Source organism: Vicia villosa, unplaced genomic scaffold (genome assembly GCF_029867415.1).
Source record: "Vicia villosa cultivar HV-30 ecotype Madison, WI unplaced genomic scaffold, Vvil1.0 ctg.003185F_1_1, whole genome shotgun sequence".
Classification (NCBI taxonomy): Eukaryota; Viridiplantae; Streptophyta; class Magnoliopsida; order Fabales; family Fabaceae; genus Vicia; species Vicia villosa.
In genome coordinates, this window is record NW_026706134.1 from 101,916 (window position 1) to 128,323 (window position 26,408).

Genomic DNA, 26,408 nt, shown 5'->3' on the forward strand with positions numbered 1-26,408 from the left:
TCTGGAGAGTAACTTGTTTAACTTCTGAGAATCCATATGTTCTTAAAGCTTTGTTCTTTGTCAGCTCAATCTTGAATCATCATTTTAACTCTTTGTTTGATAGAGACCATAAATTATTTAGATGATTAATTGATGAAATCACTTTGGAGTTTCTTTAGATAAAATAGTTTGTAATATTCAAAACATTAACAGAATATGTTTCAACACTATGGACTCATATTTTTCATTAAGTAGACCAAGCAAATATTCTGGATGCGTGACGCGTGGCTTCCAGATAGCCACGCGATGAGGAGACCCGGAACAATCCTCTATGCGCCAGTTCACCATACACCCTAATCAACATCAAATCACAACCCTTCGTTCACTATACCTTAGATCCATGCTTCAGATCTCTATTCTAAGAGCCATTGGATCTGAGGAGAACGCGCCAGATTCGTTTCCTCACTACAGCACCCTGCACATGCCCACACAACGTCCAATGGACTTCAAGTCTATTGGGCTCAGCCCAATCACTATTAACACCCCCCAGAAATATTAATCTACCCAGAAACGCACCCCCTGGCCCAAAAGTTTTTTATTTTTGTTTTTATTAGATATAATTTTATAATTATATCCTAAAATAATGTTTTAATAATTAAATCACAATAATTTTATATAATAATTAAATAAGTTAATTATTAAAATGATTTTTTAATATGTTTAATTTTGTTAATTAAATAATTTACATAATTAAAATATGTTAATTTTTGACAAAATATGTTTAACAATTTCTCTAAAATATTTAGGTGAATTAAAAATAGTTAAAACTCATTATTAATTTTAATAATTGATTAAATAAATCTCATAAATAATTTAAATAATTTATTAATAAATTTTAAATTATTTTGTTCTAAGTTTTATTTAGTTAATACTATTATCATATTTGTTAAAACTTACTAAGATGAGTAAGTTATTCAATCCCTTTTAATAAATATAATTTCAATCATAGATTTTTGTACAAATCAAAATACTCTTTGAAGTATTTTGGTATACAAAATTATTTCCATTAATCTTAATTCCTTTTAGTTTAACCCTTTAGGAAATTAAGTTAAAAATAAATATATTATCTATAAAAACATAATTATTCTAAAATAAATTTTTAGATACTTGTCTTGCATTTAATTTATAAATTACAAAAATACAAAAAAATAGAGGTTGTACACAAAATTATTCTTTACTCATAACTACGAACTACGTTAACTGCGAAACTACGTAAAACACATTCTACATACAAATAATAGTGTACAATCCCATAAGAAACACCAACCAAACTACGAACTACGTTGACTCTGATCCTCCAATAAGGAGGTACGTAGGCATCTGGGCAACTGGAACGAATCCCCTTTCCCAAAACCAAATTAGGTTTATATATTTGCTATTACTGTATCATATTTTCTGCATTGTAAACCATTAGCCATAAACCTTACCATAATACTTTTAACCACAAGTTTTTATAAACCCTAGAGACATTATAAACCTTAAGGAAGGGTCAAGGGTGCCTAACACCTTCCCTCGACCCTAATTTCTCAACTTACCTAGAAACTCTTTAATTAGGTTTTTATCCCATATTTTTCCATATCTTTAGATATAATAAAATATAGGTGGTGACTCTGTATATTTTAGGTTAATAACTTAGAATTAAAAAAGTCGTTCGTAACAACATCCACCCAAAAGGAATTATTCCCGGTAAAACCTCTTACCCATTTTCTTAGAGCCAAACTAAGTTCAAAGCCAACATAGCTTTCTCTTGTGCTATAACAAGGACCCTCAATGAACCTCGATTAGCCTCCCCTTGGGCTTACAATACAATGACCCAAGGGCTTCTTAAAAGCATATTCACAGCTTTCTCTTGAGCTTGTATACAAGGACCCATCAGGTTTCTTATAAACATAGGAATAAGTCTTTAGTCACCTTTTAGCCTACATTAGTGAGATTCTTCTATTCTTCAAACCAGACTTCAAATAAGTCAAGCATGTCTCAATCTCAGTATTGAGTTCATCTTTTGGAATGAGAGACATGGACAGTCTCTGTCACCCATATCTTCAATCTCCAGTAAGTCTTCTCCTTAATAGAGTCAAGATTCCATATCTGGAATTTCCTCAGTAAGGTCAGCCTTAATCTTGGGCTTTAAACAAGAAGTATAAGTCAAAATCCCCTGGTAAGGGTTAGCCTCCATCATTCATTCACCTTCATAAGTCAAAATCCCCTAGAAAGGGTTAGCCTGCATTATTCATTCCTTCATAATTCAAAAATCCCCTGGAAAGGGTTAGCCTGCATCAATCAATTCTCAACAGAACAATATCCCCAATAGGGTCAGCCTTCAACTCTGTGCTTTCATTCATTAATCCCTACTTAATAAAAGCAAATTCCCCAGTAGGGTCAACATTCATCTATCTCTGCACAACAGAGTAATCCTCAGCTAAGTTAACCACAACCTTGGGCTTTACACAAGGAAGATAAACATCCTCTCCTGTGTTAAAAGATTCATAACCTTTGAGTCTTTTCCCCACTACGTTAGCCACAACCTTGGGCTTTGTACAAGGCAGGAAATAATGTCTCCCTAGCTAGAGTCAGCCACAATACTAGGCTTTGTATAGAACGCCAAATAAATCTTTCAGCCAAATAAAAAAAAACACTCATCAGTTAAAGTCAGCCACAATTATGGGCTTCATACAGAACACAAATTTCAATCAAATTCAATCCCCAGTGGAGCCATCTCCTAGGGTTAATCAAAACTCTTTTAAGCCTCAAGCTTGGGCCTTGTACAAGCCAGTCAAAAATCTAAATATTTCTTACAGAGGTGAGACATGATTCATCTCTATGAATAGATTTTTTAATTTTTATACCACATTGTAATACGGTGAACTGAATTTTATATCGAAATGTCGCGGATAGCAAGAGTCGCCACCGACTTTTATTTTATCCAAATATCAGAGAGGCTAAAAGAACAGGAAAAAACCTTTTTAAAGAAAACTGAGTTCGGGGGGTAATTTATGCAAAGGGAAGGTGTAAGTCACCCTTTGCATCCATGGTTTTCCATGGGCTCTTAATTGCTTTGCTCTTTGATTTCAGAAATGTAGAAGAAGTGAATATGGACTTTAGCTCGTAAATGAGTGTAGCCATTTTGAAGGTTTATGAGAAAGAATATGAAAAAGTTTTAGCCAGAGCAAGGCAATTAGGGGCAATTACCTTAATAATATAGAGAATCGGTTCTTTTAGCCTTTCAGGGTGGAAGGGTCTATCCGTGCCATAAGAGGGCAGGAAGCCTTTCATTTGGAGGTTGAAGGGTCGTCGCAATATCGTTCGCCATAAGACTGTCCCATGCCATAGAGAGGCAGGTAGTCTAAGGGAAGGATCAGAATAGCCTTTCGTTTAGGCAACCAGAGGATACCTCAGCCTTTCATGGGCAACTTCCGAGGGACGAGATCATATTAGTGTATCGAAGGCAGCATCATTAGGGACTTATGATCTTTGCATTAATCGAGGCAACATGGCTGAGATATCCTCGTATTCGAGGGACATGGCTATTCTGCAAAAACACAAGGCAACAAGGCAACAGGCAACAAGAGAGGTTACCAAAAAAAGTGTGCGTGGGTGCAACAATCATGTGGTTTAATTCGAAATATATTATCTTGTAATTAAATGGCTCTAATTCAGTTCAAGGTTGCACTCCCTAAATTATTAACCATGGCAGAAAATATAAAACAGTCTTAAGTGCCTTTAAGGCCAAACAATACAAACCAGGAACAAATACATAAGAATATGGGGAAGGGAAGAAGAAACCAGCGGGTTTGACATAAGTAATAATTAAGCAGAAAAATAAAAGAGATTAGAGTTTTAGGGTTACCGACTATTTGAGCTTTGGCGGTTGGCAAACCCTGAAAAGGTGGGAAAATAGAAACCAAAAAGGGGTGAGCGCATTATCAATTCAATGGCAGGTACGGTTAACCCTAGTCAAAATAAAAAAGGATAAAAGAAAAGAAAAAGAAAGAAAATAAATATAGAAACTTAGCTTTGATTGATAAGGTTGATAGTCGGAGGTTGCCTCGAGCATTGACTCTGAACATCTGAGAATTAACAGGAAAATAATCGGAAGTGAGTGTATGGACTGTTCTTTTAAATTAGCAGGGCAAAATAAATAATTAAAAAATTAAAAGGCAAAAATAATATTGTATTAAATATAAAAAAAGAAAAGGAAAAATAAATAATAAAGAAAGTTGAATCGGGACTTAGCTTCGTAATAGGCGTGGCGCGCTATCGGAAGAAACCCTGTTGCTAACCCTGAAAAGATGCACAAAGAAATATTTTTAGTGTACAGTTAATTCTTGCAAATATTAAATCGAGCGTAAATTAAATAAAATTGGATTTAACTAATTAATTAAATTGGCAAGAATAAAAAAAATTTAATTATCAAACCCATTTATCTAAACTAATTTTAAATCAATTATCTAGTTGTTTAATCTAAAAAACTATATATTAATTAATTAAAACAAATTTAATAACAATAATAATTAAAAAACTAATTACCAAATTTTATATGAAAACATAGAATACTAATTTATAAACCTAAATTACCTTTAGTTATAATAAAAACAATTTTAAAGCAATTATATATAAAAAACAAATAAGAGAAATAAAAATTAAAAAATAAGAGCAAGAACTCAGCTTTGCTTATGTGTGGTCCGCCTCTGAGGGTATATGGTGTACCAGCGTTCTGTTGAGCATTAGATTGGAACAAGGGATCATCCAACGGTCAATGGGCAGAAGACATATTATGAGCGTGCATAGGGGGAACACTGGATCTGCGAAACAACTATACCAAACAAATGAGACGAGGCACAATTATTATATATGAAAACAAAACAGATTGAAATTTCAAAATTAAATCACGCGCGTCCACTGTTCATCATCGTTATCCTCTAGCCTTGGACCTGCAGATTTCGATACTGAGTAGGACACGACATAAATAAGTTATGAGACCATGAATCAATCAGAATTGGCCCCCCGAATGCAACCATGCCCTTAGTTTCGTTTGATTTTGCCTAAATCAAAGGATCCTAATTTGAGAACTCTAAGCCCTAACAATGGTGGATTGGTCATATGAGCGCAGAAACGCAATTAATTTTCCAGAATTACTCATAACATTACGGCAATCACGAATATGCAATCAAAATTCTTCAAAAATGCATAAAAGGATAGAATCGGGTTAACGAAATATTGATCAAACCGTAAGGTCTTGGGGACGGTTCCGAATGCTTGAAGGCCTGGTAACGATCTCAATCACTTCAGGGATCTTCAAGGAGTGTGCTTGAATCCTTTAAATGCTTTGAATTTGCTCCAAACTCAGAAATCGACCCTTGCTTTTTCTTGAAGAAATTGAATCTTGATATGGTATTCTTGCACAACAACCCTTGTGAATTTTTCCCCTAATCCTTGCAACGTGTTTCTATATATATAAGGGTGGAAATAGGTCAACAAGAATGGCAATAAATCAACCCTTGAGAGAGATTGGAAGTTGATTGGAAATTTCATGAAAATTTTCTAAATTTGGATTTTTGAATCTAATCTTGCCCCAATCATGCTTTGCACGATTTTTAACTCAATATTTGATGATTTGATGATTGGAAAATAAATCTTTGATTTAAATATATTCATCTTATATTTATTTATTTTATTTAACATTTTAAATGAATAAAAATTCACCTAAATATAAATAAAATCCATAAAAATAAAATAATATACTTATGGGCCTTGAATTAACCTATGGATAAGTTTAGAATCCAAAAATTAGGTCTATTGATTCAAAAGATCATCTTTGCTCATATTGACTTTCATGCATTTTCTAAAAATTGCCCAACTTCAACGATGCGTATCTCTCTTGATTTTAAACCTATTAAGGTGTTCTTGATCTTTTTAGAAAGCTTAGGGTGTCCTACAAGTGGCCCTTTTGGTTTCATCTCAATTGAGTTGACCATGTTCAGGTTATGAGCTTTGAGAAAAAATGACTTTTTTGCGGTCCTTTAGAGGGACCTGTAATGTTTTGACTCATATCTCCCAAATGGTACATTTCTGGCCTTGGATTATGAGAGACAAAATTGTAGAGAATCAAATTTCCATCAAAATTAGCTTTGGATGGAAAATTTCTGATGTTCCATGTGAAAGCTACGGCTGGTCAAAGTTCAGTTGACTTTCTCCTATGAAAACCCTAATTTAGAGGTTTTTGACATTGTTGATTTTTGATCTTTCCCTGATGAACCATGATCAATTCTTGATCAAATGGCGAAGGATACTTCAATATAAGGATGTTAACAAAAAATCAGGAGTTTTGACTGTATTTTGACCACAGTTGACTTTTAGGTCAAACTAGTCGACTGTTGACTTTCTGAGCAATTGAATGATCAATCTTTTGAATTAGAGCCTGAGTTTTGTCATGATAGTCTGAAATATCATAAACCATATGAGGTGTCTTGACTTTGAATTTGAATAGGAGAAATAGTATGGGCAAATTTTGGGGTATGACAGCTGCCCCTGTTCAATTTTCTTATATCTGAAGATGTAGACTGGCATGTGTGCCTGTCGGGATCTGAAGATAGAAGAGGATTGAACACTAGAATACCCAGGAATTTGCCCTAGCTGAAGTAGGGACTTTTGTCGGAGATGGGCTTGAAGATGCCCTCAGGTGTTGACAGAAAGTTTATCGGAGATGGGCTTACAGATGCCATCTGGATGTTGGGAGTGTGAAGTGAATTAATTGTAGTGACTTTATTGTCATGATCGTTCCTGAACTAAATACCGGGAATAGATATGTGACTCTGTTGTCGTGATTCTATTTTCGTGACTCAATTGTCGTGATTCCATTATCATGACTCAGTTGTCGTGATTCCATTATTGTGACTCAGATGTCGTGATTCCATTATCGTGACTCAGTTGTCGTGATTCCATCATCGCGACTCAGTTGTCGTGATTCCATTATCGTGACTCAGTTGTCGTGATTCCATCATCGTGACTCAGTTGTCGTGATTCCATTATCGTGACTCAATTGTCGAGGTTCTTTGATCGTGTTTACACCGTCCGTGATGATAGAACTAGATCCTTGAAGGTTGATCGTGTCAGCACCGTTCGTAGTAACTGAATTAGATCTTGGAGAGATGATCGCGTCTACACTGTTCGTGATGATAGAATTAGATCTTGTAAATAGAATACCATAACGGGTCATACATTAGACCATATATGATAGAGGACGTCAGAACGAGTCATGCATTAAACCATATCTGAAGGAGAATATTAGATCATATCTGTTGGAGGGTGTCAGAACGAGTCATACATTAGACCATATCTGAGGAAGGATACCAGAACGAGTCGTACATTAGACCATATCGGGAAATAGGACATCAGAACGAGTTATTCATTAAACCATATCTGAAGGAGAATACCGGAACGAGTCATACATTAGACCATATCTGATGAAGGATGTCAGAACGAGTTATTCATTAAACCATATTTGAAGGATAATGCCAGAACGAGTCATACATTAGACCATATCTAACTGAGAATACCGGAACGAGTCATACATTAGACCATATCTGATGAAGGATGTCAGAACGAGTTATCCATTAAACCATATCTGATGGATAATGCCAGAACGAGTCATACATTAGACCATATCTGTCTGAGAATACCGGAACGGGTCATACATTAGACCATATTTGATAGAGAATGTCAGAACGAGTTATTCATTAAACCATATCTCATAGAGAATGCTTGCTTGTTAGAGTTGATAAGTTATTTGATGAAGTTTTGGAATGTAAAAGGCTTGTCGGAATGAATCTTCAGCTCGATTATATCTGAGAGGAATGCTTGTCGAGGCGGAACCTGAAAACAAAAGTAGAAATATGCAATGTCATGATGCATGTATTATATGACGAGTCTCTCCAAATAAATGAGAAACCCGTAAGTTTATCATGAAGTAATGTATGCAATGTATGAATATGTATGTGATGTATATGATGTATGACTGATGTTGTTCTGAGAAAATAAATCTCTGTATCATTGTGACTTGGATATTTGATCTTGTTTTGAAGATGTGTAGCTGTGGATTTATGATTTCTGCTTGGGGATGAATAGTAAACAAAATCTCTTATCGAGCTCACTTTCAAAAACTTCTCTTCCCATCCCCACCCTCTATTTCAAACAAGTTTTTCACATAGGATTTTCAAAAAAATGGTATTTATAAACAAAAGACAATAACATAAAAACAAAGAGGTTCCCATGGAGTACCATGGATATCAGGGGTGCTTAAAACCTTCCCCTTGTATAACAAACCCTCCGTAGCCAGAACTCTGATAAGTTTATTAATTTTGATTTTAAAAACTTATGTGGGTTTTATTCGCTCTTTCACCCATTCCTTTTTGGAAACAATAAAGTGTAGTGGGGACTCTGTTTAAAATGAGCTAAGTCTTTCCTATGACTCTAGTCTCACCAATTTCACCGCCACACCATTCTACCTCCAAGTTTCAATTCAAAACGAAAACAAAAAACAATCAGCCTTGCATAATAGTTTCACTAGCTCCTAGTAATATTCAATTAAACTGTAACTGACATTTTAGTTTTTTACATCTAAAACCAACCTTTCCCAAACATCACTAACTGATAGATAACTAACTTCTAACTACATATCATAACTAACTTTCATAATAACTTCAATCCCTAACTGATTCAATAACAGCTCCAACCAACATAACTGAATCCAACAAAAAAGTTCCAGTTCCTAACTAACAAATAGCCCATAACAGAATTTTCTATCAATCACTAATTACCATCAACAGTTGCATAACTAACTATTAACAATTTTGTAACTAACTAAGGTCAAATCCCTGTCACACCTATAACTTCCAAACAGAACTAACAACCAATTTTTTGATACTATGATATTACCTGAGATATGCGGATTCAAAACCCCAATGAATTGTTCTCTGAAGCTTCGCATATCACTCTCAATTCGGTTTTGAAGAACTTAGGTTTTGGGTTTTACGATTTAGATATAGTTTAGGCGAATGGAGATCAATGAGGATTAGAGAGGTGAGGAAGGAGATGTTCTTGTTTGGTGGTGGCCGGAGGCGGTGTTATGGCGGAGAAGTGCAATTCGCTCTGGTGTTGTCGTTTGAGAGTCGGAGAACGAGAAGGAGAGGTTGAGTTCGTGAAACTCCAAGGGTCACAAATCCAACCCTAATTGCCCTCTTTCATATTTTTTAATTTAATTGTTTTTTATTTTTATTTTCATTTTGGATAATAACAATTAATAAAAGCTAGATCATGATAATTAACACTAGGCCACGAATTGTTGTTCACACCTCCCATCAAGCCCATCATACCATCGTTTTTGGCATAGAAGAAGACTGTAACAAAAATCTCCCTTGGGCTATTGATTGGGCTTGCGCCCAAAACTACTGTGTGCACCATTAGTTTCAACTGTCACCTCCCTGATTCATATTATTAGAATTAGGACTTTTTCTTTAGTTTCTTCTTAGATTTTTTTTAGGATCTAAAAACAATAAAAATCATTAAAATTTTGTTAGATTTTTAGGTAAATTTTGACATAGAAAAATGTACAATAAATACCATTTTTAGGCTTATCAAGTTAGATTTTTGCTTGAATTAGAATTCAATTTCTTCCATAAAATCTCATAAAAACAATAATAGTATTTTTTTCAAGTTTGTACCATATTTTGATTTGTTTTACTTCATGCTTTTGTGCCAATTTTGTATCATTGTATTGCTTGACTTTTGCTTATAATTGTGATCTTCCTTTTGCGTGTTCCCTTAGATTTTAGGACTTGTAAATAATCCTAACATTAGGTAGAAACCATGACAACATTAGGATAGAATTCCTTTCTTTTTCTTTTCAACTTCAAAACACTTAAAAATACTTGATTAATCCCATTTGCATAATAACTACAAAAACAATCAAAATATCAAAAACACTTTAATAAAGGTTGAAAATAATTATAAAAAAAAGGAATGGAAGCTCTCGTCTCTCTTGTTTAAGGGGGTTACTTGAGTGGATATTCCCAACCATAAAAAACAAAAACCAAGAGTCGCTCGAACCTCTCTTATTTAAGAGAGTAACTCAAAACGCTCGACAAACTTCTCTTCTCTCTTGCTCGTAGGCATTCTTAAGGGCATTGTTAATTTTGCTCGATCGCATCGTAGGTCGTCCCCTTATGCAAGAGCGCAAACGTTAACCCCGCCCAATTAAAAAACACACAACAAATAATAAAACATAGAAAATCTTGAGCAGAACTATGGTGCTCTGATTCTTCATAAGAGGATACGTAGGCATATAGGCAACTCTAGCGAGCACAATAATTATTAAAACACCTTAGGATTAATCATGCATTGCATTCCCTTTCATTAGAAAGTAAGTAGTAAATAGCACACACCCTTTAGATAGAAACAAACATAGGTGGATACCATCGAGTACGATGGGCATGGTGCTAGTACCTTCCCCTTGCGTAACCGGCTCCTGTAACCTGATCTGTGGTCGAAAGACCTTGTTCTTATTCGTTTTAGGTTTGTTGACGTTCCTTTCCTTTTAGGATAGATATGTTAGTGGCGACTCTGTTGTCATTTTTTAGCGAGCGTGCGACAGCTGGCAACTCTGCTGGGGACGTAGACCTATTGCGGGTCCGTACTTAGCGATATAATCCTAGCCTTTGTTTGTTTGTTTTGTTTGTTTATTGGGTGTGCTTATATATTGATTATGTTTTGAATCATTTATTTTATGCTTGCATATCATGTCTATTTTCCTGCTTGCTTATCATGTTTACTTTTCGCATGCATCTGGATATACTACTGGGCCCCCGCCGGGGCCACATATTTTTTCTGTTTGTTTTGCAGGACGGGGTTTTTGTGAGGTAAAAGGCCCACTACCCAAGCTAGTGATACATAGGATTAGCATGGATGCCCATGTCAACTCCCGTAGCATTTGATACGATTGAGCTTGACATGGGGTACCACAACCAGGCGAGGTTCTTTCATGGAACATTGTGTTTGGAACGTTTTTGCCTCAAACACATTGTACCCCATGGGACAGGAAACCTTGGGATGGGATAGGAAACCTTGGCTCATACATACCATTGGTTCTTCATATTTGAGGTCAGACCTTTATTTGGTCTGTTCTCATGGTGCTTGATATTCTCGCGTTCCAAAAAAGGCGTCGAACCTTTGATCTTGGGACATTTGACCTACAGAGGCTTTACATAAGTTATTCAGAAAAGTGCACAGTGGTTACTAAGATTATGTGGGTCGATGATCCCATGCTTTTGCATTGCATAACATTATTTTTTCATCCACTTCATTTTGAGGGATCCTAAAGTCTGTTTCCAAAAGAGAATTAAGGAAACAAGGAAAAAAAGAAAAAGAAAAAGAAAAATACTCAATGAAAAAAAAGCTTTGATATCAAAAAAGGAGAAAAGAAAAGAGAAACAAAAGTGTGTGAAAAGACCTTAGGATTCTGTCATACCCTAATTTTTGACCCGCATATTTAATTCATCTTAGGTTTGTCACATTTTTTATTCATAGTTAAAAAAATTGACTTTTTTTAAAGTCAACAAAAATGACTCTGATTTGCATTGTTTGCATCTTTTTACTCGAGTTAAACTTTCATCCGGTTTGTTCATTTATAGATGGTTAATAAATATTTGTTTTTTATCATTTACTTTAAAAAAATCAAAACAGATGTGTTTTATTTTTAGTGTAAATTTTGATTACTAGAATTAGTGTCATTTTAGATTTATTCTACTTTTTTTATTATTATTTCTTCTAAAAAAAATTTTGCTTAATAAAAATAGAGAAGGCTTTGCTTAATATATGTAACACGATTCAGCAAGAAAACTAAGAAAAAAATATCAGCTGAATCTTTCCCAACGAAACTTCTGCAAAATCACTTACCATCCTAGCACAAAACCTCAGCTTCAAACAACTCCCTCAACCTTCACTCAGAAACATCCCCTCATTCCCTCAATCAAAACCCTGGTCGATATCCTTCACGAACCTCCACGCAAACCCCTCACTAACCGACAACGCTCACAATCCGCAGTAAGCATCAACAACAACTTCCCATACGTACTCAGAACTCAAACCACAGCCTCACCTCACCGTAAATCTCATAGCAACAAACAAACAACCACCATTTCTAAATACCACATAAATAGCACCTCAGAGCCACAAAACAAAACACACACACACACCGTTTAAACACAACAACAGATACTCAACAACACGCAAATAAGCACATCATCAGAAGAAGACCAAGGTGAAATTCGAAATCAAAGATGAATGTACCTGATTTTTATTCTTGTTTTTATTTTTCAATTTCCTTGTGCTCTTGTAACTTGTAATTCGTAACTTCATGCTGAAACATTGAAACAATTTGGGGTAGGGATTTGAATGAGGTTTAGGTTTATTTCGTGTTTAATTTTTGAATCGTTTGAAACCGAAGCGATTGAGAGAGGGAACGAATCGAAAGAGAGGTGAGATCGAGTGTTTTTGTTTTGTTGTTATTATTGTTTCGTTCACAGAGAGATCGAGATTGATAAGAAAATGGAGAGGTTTTGTTTTTTCTTAGTGTGTTCATCAATGCAGAGCAAATTTCAAAAGGTGAGCGCTTCAGTTCAGAAAAGGGCGATTGAGAGAGAAGAAGAGGAACGAGTTTGTCTTTCTTCGTGAAAGAGGCAAACGTTTTTTTTTAGTTTTATGGTTTCAAACCCAGACTAATCGGGAGAGGCGGATCGGGTCGACCGGTCTGGCCCAATGCTACATTTTTTTTCTTTTGGCTGAGTGTTTTTTTAATTTATGGGCCTTACCACAATATACACGTCTGGCCCATGAGTTCTTGTTCATTTTTTAAGTATATTAACATTTCCTTCTAGATTTTATGTTGTATATTCCTATGATAAATTGTTTTTCTTTAATAATATCCTCTTAGTTGGTGATTTAGATATAGGAAGACCAATAAGTTTCTTTTAAAATATAGAATTGATTTAGATTACCTTCTTAAAATATTTTCATTTTTGTCTTCTTTTATCAAAAAAAAAAATTATACAATCATCAATAATTAATTTAGATTTTAAATTAGGTTTTTACATTTTTCTTAAAAAAAAAATTTCTCTCATAATCACAAAAACTTTAAAATACTTTTTAATCGAATCGAGTTGCGAGTTTTAATGGGTGAAGAAGGGTTTGTATGTACTTGTACAAATTGTTCTAGAACGTTTAGGCAATGGCCATTAAGCCTTTATTTGAATGTTTAGATTCCATTAAAGACTTTCTTAAAAAACTCGATTTAACTCACCTTTTTATAAAACGTGTTCTTTTAACAATCAAATTGATTTTAGTATATAATGGATAATGAAGAAGGGTTTGTACGTACTGTACAAGTTATTCTTTAAGCATTTAGGCGATGGCCGTTAAGCCATTGTTTGAGTGCGTAGATTCCGTTAAAGAATCCGTAAAACTCGATTTAGCAAATGCTCTTTCAAGTATTTTGAATGAAGGCCGTTAAGCTTTTGTTCAAATGCTTGAGTCCAATTAAAGATCTTTCAAACTAAATTCATCTCGCCTTTTACGAAACCATTTCGATTCACTAAATCACATCTTTCTCTCGCCTTAGTGCGAATCTTTTTCATCATTTAAGAGGGGTTTGTACGTACTTGTGCAATTTTCTCTTTCAAGCATTTAGGCGATGGCCATTAAGCCATTGTTTGAATGTTTGATTTCTTCTAATAAACAACTTCAAATTCATTCATACCTTTTGTCATCTTGACTTTTAATTTCAAACTCCTTTTCATAAAATGAAACACTTAGTCAATTTCAAATGCAATTATACTTCCACATGTGAAGATCGAATGTTTTCCACTCGAATGCGATGATGGCCGAAATCTCGTCTTACTCTTGATTTAGTTATCCATTCTTGTAGTGATGCAAACAATCTCTTATCCATGTGAGCATAGTATTGTTTGAACGCGATTGAGTACCTCTCGCCAAATCAACCAACAAACTCGTAGTTTTAGCCCGAACTACGATTGCTCTGACTTTCCCATTGCACGAGGGAATACGTAGGCACAAGATACAAATGTCTTAGCGAGCACAATAATAAAAAACCATATTATGTTTCTTTCTTTCTCCTAACTTAATAAAGAATGCAAGTAAATATCACGCTAACAATAGATCACAAGAATAACTAAATGGGTCCCATCGAGTACGATGGAGGTGAGGGGTGCTAATACCTTCCCCTTGCTTAACCGACTCCCGAACCCTAATTTGGTTCCGAAGACCATCTTATTCATTATTTTCTTTTTATTTGTGGGTTATATCGATATTTTCCTTTTCCTTTTTGGAATAAATAAAATTTGGTGGCGACTCTGTTGTTAAACCTTTCGAGGTACGAATTTTTTAGGCCGGCCGCTACAGCTGAAGACTCTACTGGGGATATGAGACTAAGAGAGTCAACCCTAGTTTAGTTTTTATTGTGATATTTTTAGCTTTTATTTACTTGTTTCTTTATTGCTTTTATTATATTATTGTTTGCTTTCTCATCATCCTGGTTGGAATCTTTCTATTATTGACACTTTATGGACAAAGCTCTACACTCGAGCTCGAGAAACACATAAGATAAGATGGTGGTTTAGTATTAAACTTGCTTGATGTAGTGTCAAGTGGGAGGTACTAATACCCCGCCTAGAGTAGGTCCTTTGAGAAGACGTCTTTGGTTAAGTAAGTTATTTACTTGAGCAATGATGTTTTCAATTTGGATCGCTAACTCTAGGGACCTTTAGAAAAACCCTTAAACCATAACTTTTAGGAAATGGTGGTTTCGCGCTCAACTTGCATAACGTAACTATTACTGTGGGTAAGTGCAAAAATCACACTCAGAATAGGCTTCATTTGAAAACGTGATTGGATGGTAAGTTATTTGCTAGATGACTGAGTTTTCAAAAGGAGCTCGTAACTTTGAGAACCGTGTCTAGAACCTTGTCAAAAAATCTTAGAACTATCCTATTGTGTGCCACTTTGTGCCGAGAAATCAGAATCTTTCTGTTCCATATGATTTGAAATCCATTACATGACATGACATAACATGGCATTCATTTTTGCACAAAAAAAACAAAAAATTTCATGCATCCATATTCATACATACAAGTTGACAACTCATATCGTCTGTCTTCATCTTCAAACAGTCTTCAGTTTATCGTCAAGCTGGTTCCTCCACACGAGTACGAGACTAGAGCCAACGTCAGAAGAAGAATGGCGGACCAAGAGCAACACAATGCAGAAGTCAGAATGGAGATTGATGAGCTGAATTCAGGTATGACCAGGCTCACAGAGATGATCCAAGATCTGATTGCTAGAGGAGAAACACCTCAAAGGACTGTTATTCAAGAGGTCGCCGAAGATGTTGAAGACCCCATTCCAGTTCAAAGGCCATCCACTACTTGGCCTGAGTTTGGTTTACCTCCGGATTATTCTCCACCTCTTGCCACTGCTGCTATGGTGGGCCAACCTTCACAACCAATATTCCAAGCTCCAATCATGACTGAGTCTCAGCCAATTATGCACGCCGTTGCCCAAACCTCTTATGGGAATCATCTCTTTGAATACCATGCTGCAGATCATCAAAGTGAAAGTCAAAGAGAAGCTGGTGATATTGATGAAGTCAAAGAACAGCACCAAATCCTGGAGAAAAGACTAAGACCCATGGAAGGTGCTGATTATTTTGGGGTTGCTGCTGAGAACACGTGTCTAGTTTCAAATTTGGTCATACCTGCCAAATTTAAAACTCTTGAGTTTGAAAAGTACAAAAGGTACACTTGCCCAAGAAGTCATTTGACCATGTACTACCGCAAGATGGTTGCTTATACCAAGAATGACAAAATGCTGATTCACTATTTTCAAGATAGTTTGAGTGGTGCTTCCATGAAATGGTATATGGGACTTGAGAAGAACCGTATCCATTGCTTCCAAGACCTGACTGATGCTTTCATGAAGCAATACAAGTACAATCTGGACATGGCACCTGATCGCCGTCAACTACAAAACATGTCTCAGAAGGAAAGAGAATCCTTCAAGGAGTATGCTCAACGCTGGAAAGAGCTAGCTTCCCAAGTTGAACCTCCATTGGTTGAAAAGGAACTGACTGGTATGTTCATGGATACTCTCTCACCTTTCTATTGGGAGAAGATGATTGGAAGTATGTCCTCCAACTTTACAGACTTAGTGACCATTGGTCAAAGGCTAGAGGAATGAATTAAGAATGGCAAGGTTGCCAATGTTGCTGAATCCTCTAGTGGGGCAAGGAAGTCTTATGGAAACTTTAACAAGAAGAAGGAGAATGAAACAAATGCTGTGATTGATGAAGGCAGAAGACCCTGTCAAAAGCCTAATAACTATGAACAATTAATTGTAGTTACAGTTGCTCCTATGACTAAGGCTCCACAAGTTCAAGCTCCTCAACCTTAAGCTGCTAATCAAAATTAGAATCGCGGTAGAACGACCTATGATCCTATTCACATGACTTACACTGAGCTATATCCTGCGTTGGTTCAGAAAGGGTTGATTACAATAAGGGCTTTTACTCCTCCAAATCCTCTTCCAGTCGGCTTTCGGTCTGATCTTCATTGTGAATTCCATCAAGGTGGTGCTAGCCATGATTTGGAAAACTACTTTTCACTGAAGGCTAGAGTGCAAGAATTGATAAAGGCAAAGATGTTATCCTTCAAGGATACCAATCCCAATGTTGTCAACAATCCTTTGCCAAAACAGAGTGGCTGAAGACTGAGAATGACAAGTTACTTTCCTAAAGCCAGTGTTTCAGACAAGATAACTCCTCCTCGTCACTGATTAATCACTAGGCCTTGTTTCTTTCTGTTTGCAATTTCCTTATTTTGTATTGTGTACTGCATTAAACTTTGTTTGTTTCTGAATGTTAATTTTAATGAAATGAACATTACATATTTGAATCAATCCATTTACAATCCATTGTGTTTATCTTTATGATTTATCTTTCAAACAATATATGTCTCTTGTTCGCTTTCTTTATCAGACTTTTGTTTATGCAAAGATTGGAGGGAGGATGATGAAAACAAGATACCCAAACTGTTGAACTGTATGCTTTCAGATAAAACTTTGCTGATGATGTACAGGCATTGTTTCAATTCCTAAACATTGAGAAATAAGGAATTTAATCCCTCGTCAACCCCTTTGAACCTAGAAGTTGGTGTTTCTTTGTGTACGAAAAAACCAGCAATTTTAACCTGGGGCAGGGTAGTTCTCAGTTAATTTGGTACTGCATTCAATTTCAAGAGAATTATTAAGTACACCTTTCAATAAGGGTTTCAATCAAAAGTGACCAAGATGGTTATCTTTAATCATTATCAAGGCAGTCATTATCTTTCCAATATCGAAAAAATTCAAAGAAAAAGGCCGCTAAGTCGAAACCTGCGAAGGAGACTTAGGCAAAGTTGGGGCATCCCGCTGGCTGTGATCTCAAATGGAGACAGTTCAGGCAAAAGTTAGGGATAATAGAAATAAAAAAGAGAGGTCAAGAAATTCCTTGAACAACAATAAAACGTTGTGACTATCAAAAGGAAGAAGTGTCTGCCATCTCAAAGATTCCCTTGACTTATGAGCCATCATCACATGAATAGGTGCAATTCCAAAATCCTTTTGGAACCTGAATGCATAGTTGATTAAACTGAACGTAGGACTGTAGATCATCACGAAGAATGGGGTGGGTTAAAAATAAATTTTGAGCCTATATCCTTTGTTTCTAAAACCGTGAACCAAGCCACGTTACAACCTTAGAAAGACCTAATTGAAGCAATGTTTATTTTGAAAGCATACTACAACAAGATTGCGTTAACCTGACTCCTAAAGATTTTTGCAAATCATTTGTTTTGATATCATACCTTTGCTTTATCCATCACTTTAGATGTCTAAACCATCGTGTTTTGACCTTTGATTAATTTGCTTTACATCAATAGCATCATTCAAATAAATGAATTTGATTTCAAAATATGCTTTGAGCATTGCATTAAAATTACCATTCTGAATGAACATTTTATTTGCAAGAAAGTACTCATCTTTTAGGAAGTTCAAGCAGTCAAGAAACTTGATCAGTGATCCTATCAGGGGCACGTTACTTCAAGATCCTATTGTTCAAGATTTATATTGGGGCACGTGTTCCCCACATTCATTTCAAGAACTAAAGCAACGGTCAGTTTATCTACATCAGTCGTTTTAAGAATTGAAACCACCATCAGATCATCTCCAACATAGTTCAATTTAAACAACAATCAGTTAACAATCAATCAATCAGGGGCAATCTCCTTCAGCGATCCCCAAGCAGTTTATCAGTCCTTCTCAAAAGGATCATCAGTGTGACAGAACCATGTTTAAGCATAACAGAGTTGACAATGTTCTTGTGTTAAGGAATCAGAGTTCCAATCTTCCCTCACAAAAGAGTCCACCTCATTTGTCATAACTAATTGCATTGCATTAATCATTCATATATCATTCATAAAAAAAGAAGTCAATATCATGCATCGAAACAAAATTCATGCTCATTTACATTCTTTCAAAGTCCCGTTGTTATCAATATCTTATCTTGAGATCAAAGTCCAACTTACTTGGCACCTACCAAAGCAGATGTTTGCCTTTCTGTTTCCTCTCTGTCCAACGCTACTCTTAGATGTATAATTGTTTCTCTTCGTCCAAAGCTACTCTTGGATTTGTAATTGTTTCTCTTTGTCCAAAGCTACTCTTGGATTTGTAATACGTCCAATGCTACTCTTGGATTTGTATTTGTTTCTCTTCGTCCAAAGCTACTCTTGGACATGTTGTTTCTCACCCGTTATCCAAAGCTACTGTTGGATATCATAATCCTTAGAAAAATGTTATTCAAAGCTACTGTTGAATGATATTTATATCTTTGAGCAGGAATACCATTCTTTTTTCATCCAAAGCCACTCATGGATGTTCTTGAGTTTGTATTTCCTTTCCATCCAATGCCACTCTTGGATGGCTACTCAGATTTTCCAAAATTGGTATCCATTTCATCTATTGCTCCTCAGGATGACTTTGATACATTTCTGGCTTTAGGTTTCCTTTTGGCTTTCAAATCCACTATTGAATCTCTTTGGTTTCCGTATTATCCAAAGCTACTATTGGATTGTTCCCGATGTTTTTCCAGAGTTTGGATTCCATTCGTTCAAAGCTACTCTTTGACGTCTCTGCCATATCTCTGAGTTTGTAGGTCTTCTCTTGCATTCAAAGCCACTATTGAGTATTGTTGGTTTCCTTCAATCTGAAGCTACTATTGGATGTCTCTGATGTTTCCTCAGAGTTTGGACCTTTTTTCAGATTCGTTCAAAGCCATTCTTGAATGTCTTTGATGTTTGGTGTCATCTAAAGCCACTCGTAGACGTTCCTACCCAAAATTTTTATTTCAGATTCATTCAAATCCACTCTTGAATGTCTCTGATGATTTCCACCGTCTAAAGCTACTCTTAGACGTTCCTACCCAAAGTTTTTATTTCAGATTAATTCAAAGCCACTGTTGAATGTTTCTGATGATTTCCACCGTCTAAAGCTACTCTTAGACGTTCCTACCATCTTTTTACCCAGAGTTTTATCCCTCTTTTCCAAGTATCTCCAACATTAGTTTGTCTCTTGTGACACCATATCCCCCACAGAGTTCCGAGTCTGTCTCATATCATACAATGTCAAAAAAAAAAAAATCCATGCATTGCATTTCATTTGCATAAGAAGGACAAAAATTTGGGTCTTTTTGTATTTAATTACCTTTCTCCATTGATACCATGAAGACTAAAGTTTTCATGTTATCTGACTCGAGATAACTAAATAGGGGCATCTATCATACCCCAATTTTTGACCCGCATATTTAACTCTTCTTAGGTTTGTCACATTTTTTATTCATAGTTAAAAAAATTGTCTTTTATTAAAGTCAACAAAAATGACTCTGATTTGCATTGTTTGCATCTTTTTACAGGGGTTAAGCTTTCATCCGGTTTGTTCATTTAAAGATGGTTAATAAATATTTGTTTTTTATCATTTATTTATAAAAAAATCAAAAGATATGTGTTTTATTTTTAGTGTAAATTATGATTACGAGAATTAGTGTTATTTTAGATTTATTCTACTTTTTTTTATTATTATTTCTTCTAAAAAAAATTTGCTTGATAAAATTAGAGAAGGCTTTGATATTTTGGGCCCAATTTGTTCTTTTTATAAAGTCCAATTACATTTTTTTTACACTAAACAAAAAAAATAACAAATTTGGTCTTCATGTTTCCTGCACCACCAACCTCTTGTTGTCCAAAGCCTGCACTCTGCTCCACCCTGCACCACCAACCTCTTGCTGTCCAAAACCTGCGCCCTTGCTGCACCATCAGACCTGCATAATGCTGTCTCAAAAGGTCCAAACATTTCACTAAAATGGGTACATAAAACCTGCATCAAAGAAAACAACAATTCAGTATACCAAACTGATTCAAATCCCTTCAATTTCCCCCCCAAAATTCACCACAATTTAACACGATTCAGCAAGAAAACTGGGGAGCCACGAATAACCTAAGAAAAAAATCTCAGCTGAAACTTTCCCAATGAAACTTCTGCAAAATCACTTACCATCCTAGCACAAAACCTCAGCTTCAAACAACTCCCTCAACCTTCACTCAGAAACATCCCGTCATTCCCTCAATCAGAACCCTGGTCGATATCGTTCATGAACCGCCACACAAACCCCTCACTGACTGAAAACACTCACAATCCGCAATAAGCATCAACAACAACTTCCCATACGGACTCAGAACTCAAACCACAGCCTCACCTCACCGTAACTCTTATAGCAATAAATAAACAACAACCATTTCAAAATACGACATAAATCGCACCTCAGAGCCACAAAACAACACACACACCATTTAAACACAACAACAAATACTCAACAACACACAAACAAGCACATCATCAGAAGAAGACCAAGGTGAAATTCGAAATCAAAGATGAATGTACCTGATTTTTGTTCTTGTTTTTATTTTTCAATTTCCTTGTGCTCTTGTAACTTGTAATTCATAACTTCATGCTGAAACATTGAAACAATTTGGGGAAAGGATTTGAATGAGGTTTAGGTTTATTTCGTGTTAAATTATTGAATCGTTTGAAACTAGAAGCGATTGAGAGATGGAACGAATCGAGAGAGAGGTGAGATCGAGTGTTCTTTTTGTTGTTATTGTTGTTTCATTCACAGAGAGATCGAGAGAGAGGTGAGATCGAGTGTTTTTTTTGTTGTTATTGTTGTTTCGTTCACAGAGAGATCGAGAGTGATAAGAAAATGGAGAGGTTTTGTTTTTCTTAGTGTGTTCATCAATGTAGAGCAAGTTTCAAAACGGTGAGCGATTCAGTTCAGAAAAGGGCGATCGAGAGAGAAGAAGAGGAACGAGTTTTTCTTTCTTCCTGAAAGGGCAAACGTTTTTTAAGTTTTAGGGTTTTAAACCCAGGATAATTGGGAGAGTCGGATTGGGTCGACAGGTCTGGCCAATGCTCCATTTTTTTCTTTTGGCTGTGTCTTTTTAAAATTTATGGGCCTTACCACAATATACACCTCTGGCCCATGAGTTCTTGTTTATTTTTTAAGTATATTAACATTTCCTTCTAGATTTTAGGTTGTATATTCCTATGATAAATTGTTTTTTTTTTTAATAATATCCTCTTAGTTGGTGATTTAGATATAGGAAGATCAATAAGTTTCTTTTAAAATATATAATTGATTTAGATTACCTTCTTAAAATATTTTCATTTTGTATTCTTTTATTAAAAAAAATATTTTATACAATAATCAATTAATTTATTTAGGTTTTAAATTAGGTTTTTACTTCTTTCTTAAATTTTTTTTCTCTCATAATCAAAAAAAAACTTTAAAATACTTTTTAATCGAATCGAGTTGTGAGTTTTAATGGGTAAAGAAGGGTTTATACGTACTTGTACAAATTGTTCTAGAACGTTTAGGCGATGGCCGTTAAGCCATTGTTTGAATGTTTAGATTCCATTAAAGACTTTCTTAAAAAACTCGATTTAACTCACCTTTTTATCAAACGCGTTCTTTTAACAATCAAATTGATTTTAGTCTATAATGGATAATGAAGAAGGGTTTGTATGTACTTGTACAAGTTGTTCTTTAAGCATTTAGGCGATGGCCCTTAAGCCATTGTTTGAGTGCGTAGATTCCGTTAAAGACTCCGTAAAAATCGATTTAGCAAATGCTCTTTCAAGTATTTTGAATGATGGCCGTTAAACTTTTGTTTAAATGTTTGAATCCAATTAAAGATCTTTCAAACTAAATTCATCTCGCCTTATACAAAACCATTTCGATTCACTAAATCACATCTTTCTCTCGCCCTAGTGCGAATCTTTTCCATCATTCAAGAGGGGTTTGTACGTACTTGTGCAATTTTCTCTTTCAAGCATTTAGGCGATGGCCGTTAAGCCATTGTTTGAATGTTTGATTTCTTCTAATAAACAACTTCAAATTCATTCCTACCTTTTGTCATCTTGAATTTTAATTTCAAACTCCTTTTCATAAAATGAAACACTTAGTCAATTTCAAATGCAATTATACTTCCACATGTGAAGATCGAATGTTTTCCACTAGAATGCGATGATGGCCGAAATCTCGTCTTACTCTTGATTTAGTTATCCATTCTTGTAGTGATGCAAACAATCTCTTATCCATGTGAGCATAGTATTGTTTGAACGCGATTGAGTACCTTTCGCTAAATCAACCAACAAACTCGTAGTTTTAGCCCGAACCACGATTGCTCTGACTTTCCCATTGCACGAGGGAATACGTAGGCACAAGATACATATGTGTTGGCGAGCACAATAATAAAAAACCATATTATGTTTATTTCTTTCTCCTAACTTAATAAAGAATGCAAGAAAATATCACGCTAACAATCGATCACAAGAATAACTAAATGGGTCCCATCGAGTACAATAGAGGTGAGGGGTGCTAATACCTTCCCCTTGATTAACCGCCTCCCGAACCCTAATTTGGTTACGATGACCATCTTATCCATTGTTTTATTTTTATTTGTGGGTTTTATCGATATTTTCCCTTTCCTTTTTGGAATAAATAAAATTTGGTGGCGACTATGTTGTTGCACCTTTCGAGGTGCGAATTTTTTAGGCCGACCGCTACAGATTCCCCATAAATGAAACATGCATTCACACTATCATGCATTTCATGGTTCTCTCAAAAGCTTATGGCGGCCCTTTCTATTCAGACATCGGCATCAACAATACAATTGACTTCTCACCTCTATGTGCTCGAAGGTTAACCATGGAACAACTTTGTGAGGACTTGACCGAAATGAGAATAGAAATGGGCACTAACGTGAATAAGTGTATGAAGGCTATTCAGGTTTTATCTCTTAGACAAGAAGAGTTGAGAACAGTTTCTTCAGAGGCCAAATGCAATGTTAATCTCATCCATGAGAAGGTCTTATGAATCAGAATGTTTGAAATAATGTTGGAATTCCTATTCTTGGTAAGGAGAATTCACATCATTGAAGTCTTCAAGTTTCCGAGTATTGAAATTGACAAAAGGTTCCACCTCTTGGAGGAAAGTTTAGAATCCATAAAAAAAGTCGTGACTCCGTTGATTTAGATATTGTTGGTTTGTGCCTGATGTCAAAAAACTGCAAGGGTCATTTACCCTCAATCCGAATGGTTTGGATATTGAAGCTAATGTGGTAACTATCTCTTGTACATGTGTGGAAGTTGCTTGGGGCTCCTGATCGAGGGATAAGCAAGACGCGTTCTTATCTTGAGCATTTGCATCATTCGCATTGCTCGGATCCCTGAAGCATTACAAATTCTTGGGTGACTTCGCCAGAACCTTCTTTCAGGAGGTAATCAAGAGTGTTCTATAGAGACGTTTCTCATTTTCAAGGTTTTGCTTCATATCTTAGTTGCCTTTTCTCATAATTTCCTTCTCAGTGGCTTTCGCTTGTTAATAGAGACGAGAAGAATATGAGAAAAAATTGATGTGATTCTATTGCCTTGTGCTCAGTTGCTTCCCCGTTTGTCGGAATTTAAGTTGGTTAAGATTCGTGTATTGGGTCTTATTTACCACAAATAGATCTCCTCAATTTGATGACCATACAAGGTTCTCCTATTTATGATGGCGATTACTACTCTAGAAACTATGCTTGGGGCTCCTGACCGAGGGATAAGTAAAACGTATTCTTATCTTGAGCATTGCACCATTCGCATTGCTCGAATCCCTAAAGTAAGGAAAAAATTTACAACTCTTGGGCGACTTCGTTGGAGTTTTCTTCTAGGAAGTAATCTGAAAATTTTATGCAAGAACATATGATAATGTTAGGTGGCTACCATGCTGGGGCACCCGATCATTCGATTGAAGATCATAAGACATTCAGAGACAAAAGCTCAAAGATCTTATTAATTCCAGAGCAATCACATTCACTCCAAGAGGTTTATGCACAAACTGAAGTCTCAAGGGCATCAAAATTGCATAAAGTATTTGAGAGCAATAAGTCCAGACGGATTCAAGTCTCCCAAAAAATGGCAGCCATTCAGTTCTTTATTGCATTCTCATTTGTAAAATTCCATTGTTTGTTTAAGCATTGCTAGCATGTAAAAAGTTGTTAATTTCTGAATGAAAATCAAATTACATTGGGTATGTTTGTCTTGAAGTAATCCATTAGTTATCATTCATAAAATGATTTGCTTGCATACGATACCAAATTTATTAATCCCTAGCTTAGGCAAAAAGCGGAGGGAGAATGATGAAAGATAAAAACGCAAAAATCTCTAATTGTATGCTTTTGAATAAAACCATACTGATGATGTACAGGCATTATTTCAAATCCCCAAACACTGGAGAAATAAGGGAGTGCAACTCTCGTTAATCCCTTTGAGCCTCGAAGTAGGAGTTTCTTTTCTGTTCAGAAAAAAACCCTTAATTTTAACCCTGGGGCAGGGTAGTGTTCATTTAACTTGATCGAGCGTTCAAAACTCATCAAGGTTAGGATACAACAATGGTTATCTTTCAAAACGTTGAGGAATGTCAAAACCGCAATGGTTATCCTTATTCTGTCAAGAGGTCAAAGATGACAATGCCACAATGGTTATCCCTCATCAATCAAAGAATAAGGCAGTCGCAATCACTTCCAACAAATCAAAGACAACGCAAGATCACACGACTTGTTCACAAAAAAATATGATGAAAAAATTGACGAAAAAAATAAAAACGATGAAGGAAATGAAAGGTAAAAAAAAATTAAAAAGTGCCAAGCGAAAAACAAAGTCGTGTGATAATTAATCAGAAGAATAAGAAAGTGAGTGACAGCCATGTTCGAAAAACCTCATTGATTCTTCAACCATTTCAAAATTCCTTGTGAGGGATGAACACTCATGTCGAGTTAACTGAACATAGGACTGGAGAACATCACGAAGGGGGTGGATACAAATAATTTTGAGCCTAAAAATCCTTTGTTTTTGAAAACCGTGAACTCGACCATGTTACAACCCTTAAAAGTCCTAATTGAAGCAAGGTTTATTTTGAAAGCACACTCCGATGAGATAGTGTTTAACTGACTCCTAATGAAGCATGACACATATCCATGTTGGTATCGTACGCTTGTTTTATCTTCCATATGCAAAAATCAAGGTTATGTCAACTAGTGATCCATTCACGAGAGGTCGCAACCTCATTTCAATAAAAAGTTTGTTTAAACTTCAAGACTAACATAGGCCTTGCATTAGAATTATCATTCTTAGAATTAACATTCTTTTGCATGCAAAACATTTGCTTAACATCAAGGAAATTTTCAAGGGTGAGAATCAGTGAAGAGCTTAATCATGTCAAAGAAACGAGACTTGAGAACTCCATGAAGCAAAAGGACAATCATTTCAGAGACTGATTATCAAGGGGCATGTTGCCTGAAGGCTCCGTTGAGCATGAGGAGTTGATACTTCCGTTAATTGACTATCCTGCGGAGAAAGGCCTGAATATTCTGTTGAGCAAATTCCGTTTGATTGATTATCCTGAGGGAAAAGGTTGAATACTCCGTTGAGCGTGATAAAGTTGCTTCTAGATATTGCTTGATCGTAGTGGAACTTGAGGATTCTGATAAAATGTGCAATCTGGGGCAATCAAGTTGAGGAATCTCTCTCAAGTTCAGTCAATCTAGGGCAGTTATATCGAGATTCAACAAATCTCTTCAAGGATCCGTTGATCGGGATTGACTATCTCAAACACTTGAACA

The 26,408-nt window shown here is 35.7% G+C and overlaps 1 long non-coding RNA gene across 1 annotated transcript; it reads right to left on the reverse strand.

Moving 5' to 3' along the window:
* Positions 1 to 20,318: 20,318 nt before the first annotated feature.
* On the reverse strand, positions 20,319 to 21,642 carry LOC131640540 (uncharacterized). Its single transcript, XR_009295273.1, has 2 exons — positions 21,130 to 21,642; positions 20,319 to 20,565 (listed from the first exon to the last, which is right to left on the reverse strand). It is a non-coding gene; the product is annotated as an uncharacterized LOC131640540 (long non-coding RNA).
* Between the last annotated feature and the right edge of the window lie 4,766 nt (positions 21,643 to 26,408).